At 36.3% G+C, this 4,102-nt stretch overlaps 1 long non-coding RNA gene across 1 annotated transcript in view; it reads left to right on the top strand.

The window, feature by feature from the left end:
* The window catches only part of LOC107698246 (uncharacterized), a 6,385-nt gene that overhangs the window by 1,207 nt on the left and 1,076 nt on the right, over window positions 1-4,102 (top strand). Inside the window, exon 2 of the long non-coding RNA XR_001635327.1 lies at window positions 1,983-1,989. This is a non-coding gene — a long non-coding RNA (uncharacterized LOC107698246). The remainder of the gene's footprint in view (window positions 1-1,982; window positions 1,990-4,102) is intronic.

Below are 4,102 nucleotides of genomic sequence, written 5' to 3'. Positions count from 1 at the left end.
CAGTGTAGACCGCTTCAGTAATTATAACGAGAGTTTTTGTGAAAATGCAGAACCCAGTTTTAGACTGAAGTCATGAAGCGCTGTGTTTCTTTGTTATTTATTCCCAGTTTGAATAACCGTTGTGTTTCTCATGCTGCTGAAATAACAATATTGTGAAGTCTTCATTGTCTAATCTGTAAAATGGAATTCATAAACAGTTCATGCTTTTCCCCTTGAAACAACACAGATACAATTCAATCATTCATATGCTATAAAATGGATGAAAATGTTTTTAATGATAAAAAGAGCTTGTTTTTATTAAAAGCAAGACTTAATAATATCTCATATCAAAGCAAGTTGTTGTTTTTTGTTTTTCAAGGACACGTGTGTTTCGTAAGGTTTCAAGACTGGCCAATGACGGAGTTGACATTCAACATGAAGTCATCATATTTTTGTGGTTTAGGGGTATCATATGATGTTTAAATGTGAATATTAAGATCCTGGTGAATGTACATGGATAGAGGTAACAACTAATTGATATATGTGTTCATATAACTGTTTTTAAAAGTTACCGTGATACCAAAGCAGATGCACAGCAGACATATACTGTTATGAGATGAGAGAAATTAGATAATTTGTGTTCCAACGATATATCAAAATACTTAAATGTGAATTTTGAATAAAAGCTTTATTAACAATAACATACTCACTGTTAAAACTCACTGAGTTTTACTCGCAAGGTAAAAAGCACATTTTGATAAAAGACAAAAGTTGGGAGGTTGAATCAAAGCATAGCTCAGTAGCTTAGTACATGCAAGATTCATGAATAAATTAAGACACAAATGTAGTTTCATTTGTCTGAGCACAATGTTTTATTTTAGTCCCACTTCTCAAGAATCAGTGATTTGCTAGTTATATAGCTGATTATAGTTCGGGGAACAGACACAGTCTCTAGTATGATCTCTAGGTGAAAGAGACTCTGTAAAAACAGAAAAGTCCTGAATAAACAGGAACAATGGAGATGTGATTAAAGTTTGTGTCTCTCAAGCATTAGGCGTCAGCACCTTTATTAATACTTGTTTGGTATTTATTAATCATGAGAAATATACTCACTTCAGATGGTAAATGCAGTGTATAAGAGGTTTTGGCGAGAGCGCGGCTGCAGCTCCACATCTGAACGAACTAACGAGAATATTCAGTATGACACTGAACATCATGACATAATCACTTTAAAATGCTCCTTCAGTAACACTGCACTCACATGTGGTAATTCAAGGCTTTTGTAATGAATTTTCTTTATTTTAGCTCTTTTTCAGAGGGGGAATCAAATCTGAAGATTCAAAATCAACCCGATTAGAACTGATTCCAAATTTTCGTCCATTACACTTCATCAACTATTCGTCCAGCGTCTAGTAGAATTTAGTGTATCTTACCAATTCTGTTTGTACTAGTGCGAGGCCAACGACAATAATACAATATTAGTATTTGTGTTAACTATGAGCAAGGTAACAAGATCTGGGCAAAATTTTAACTTTAAAATACACAACACAAGACAATGATTCTTATAATGAGACAATCATTTATTTGCTAATCTAGATTACATGGAACTAAAACTACCAAAAGCACACAGACACACACATACGGTTCAAAGGATGAAGATTAACAGAGTTTGGAGAAAATTTATAGTTTTTATTCTGTGTGAACTCGTATGTGTATGTGTTAACTCATTAAAGCTCTTTGGAAAATTAACCATGTTTTTACTGTAGTAACTAGTTTAACTATGGTATTTGCTGTAAAATCACAGTTTTCACAAATTTACTATTCTCTCACTATAGTAACCATAATTATGCTATTTGTAGTAAAACTACAGTAACCACAAATTGAACATAGTTACATTATAGTAACTATAGTTTAATATTTGTAGTTAAACTATGGCAATACAAATGGTAGGCTAATATATGATGGCTGGGGAGGAGAATCGTTAGTTTTTCCGTGGAATGTAGAGATTCAGTCGTTCATTTGTGTCTGTTCACAGAGGCCCTACACTGCGTTTCTGAAATGTTAACATTTCTATCCATATATATTTTTTCATTCTGCCACCTGTATAAAGATACAAGATAATATCTGTCTAGAAATATAGAAAAGAATATAATGTAAATTCTTCAAAATATAAATAAGTCAGAATGAAAACAAATAACTACACTAGAGCACATAATGTATAAATATAGTTTACTTTTCTAATAACTACATTCAGTGCATTAAAGTAGCTAATTAATTCATGAACATGTTAGTTTTATATGTGCAGTGACAGTGATCACAAAATCTCATTTAAACAGAAATAATACCACAAAGCAAAATGTACAGATAGCCTATAGCCTATATTATAAATCTCTTCATATTAATGTATAGATTTCAAATGTCCCACATTGCTCATTTTATAGGCTCAATATTTAGCAGTATCTGTTCTTAATTTTAACCATGTAAAGTATAACAAATTGAACTGCCAACTAAATATCAGGAAAAAAACGTTTTAAATAAAATCAGCAAAACTTGATATCGGTTTGCACCCATTCCTCTCACAGACCACGATGCATTCAATACCAGCAACATTATCACTAAACATCGAAACAATCCTTCACACAAACATACAATAACACAAAACCGCTCAGTTCTTGATGAATGTTTTCCTCACACACTGTTCTAAGCGTTTAAGTCAGCAAACACACAAACAGTGCTGTACTCGATGATAACAAGACAGAAATGACCTCGTGCATTGTTGCATAAACATACTGTGTAACTTATAGTTTACAATTGTTTAAATATGCGAAAAACGGTTAAAGGGGTCAATTTTCCTTTCTCTTTGGAGTGTTACAAGCTCTTGGTGCATAACGAAGATCTGTAAAGTTGCAAAGACTAAAGTCTCAAATCCAAAGAGATATTCTTTATAAAAGTTAAGAGTTAACCCCACCTACCTAAAACGGCTCGTTCTAACACGCCCCCACATGTCTACGTCACGATGTGGGAAGATTTGCATAACGCCGCCCAAATGTTCACGCAAAGAAAGAAGGCGTAACTTTTATTCTCACTGTAGTATTGTTGCCGCTGCCGCCATGTCGTGAAGACGCTGTGTGTTTCGTTGTGAAAGCGAAACTTTGTTTGTCCTTCCAAAAGAGGACGATATCCGCTTCGTCATGCCAATGTAACAGAGTTAAAAAGAACATTAATTCTAAGGATATTCATGGTTGAATTACATTAAATTAGAGGGTCAATTAAATCAAACGGTGTTTTGGTGCCCCCTGGTGGTTAATGCGTTGCAGACATTCATTATTTTGTCCTTGCGTGCCTACCGTAGTTCAGCAGAAAATGGCTGACACTGCTGCGGGATCTAGAGCTGATCTGTGCTGGTCGCTGAGGGAATACATCAACTTAGTGCTGTGGATCGCCGGATCGGCTTTCACCGTGGACGAAGCCCGTGGTCGTCACATGTAGTTGCCGCTCCTTCGTCGAATCCGCTGGGCGTGCCGTTCTCAACCCCGCCGCCTTTGCTCATCAGCAAAACTTGATATCGGTTCGCATTCAGTAACAGCAACATTATCACGGCAAACATCGAAACAATCATTCACACAAACATACACAAACACAAAATCAATCAGGTCTCAATGAACTTACGTTTTCCTCACATGTTGTTCTAAGGGTTTAAGTCGGCAAACACACAAACAGTGCTGTACTCGATGTTAACAAGGCAGAAACGAGCTCGTATATGTTGCATAAACAAACTGTGTAAAGTGTATTTAACAATTAAATATGCGAAAAACTGTTAACTGCTCACCTCTCCTCAGAAGACTCGACGCTGAAGAGTGAACGCGCGCATCACCGAGAGGCGAGATCAAATGAAAATCAACAAAAAAAGCGCAAAATTGTATTATATAACGAGTTACTAACATAGACATTCAGCCGTGACCCCTCTGAAGACTCGACGCTGCCGCTGCGTCCGAAAGCTGCCCAGGGCCTAAAAGCCTGGTTTAGCAGCGACCAAAGAATGAGCCATTGCGGAGTGGGCGGTCGTGTGTGTTATTGAAGGCTTGTTGAATGGCATTTCATGCAGCTCCACTATCGAAGAGCG

The sequence above is a fragment of the Sinocyclocheilus anshuiensis genome, unplaced genomic scaffold (genome assembly GCF_001515605.1).
Source record: "Sinocyclocheilus anshuiensis isolate Anshui unplaced genomic scaffold, SAMN03320099.WGS_v1.1 scaffold7872, whole genome shotgun sequence".
NCBI classification, from domain to species: Eukaryota; Metazoa; Chordata; class Actinopteri; order Cypriniformes; family Cyprinidae; genus Sinocyclocheilus; species Sinocyclocheilus anshuiensis.
This window is presented reverse-complemented; position numbering and strand designations above follow the sequence as displayed.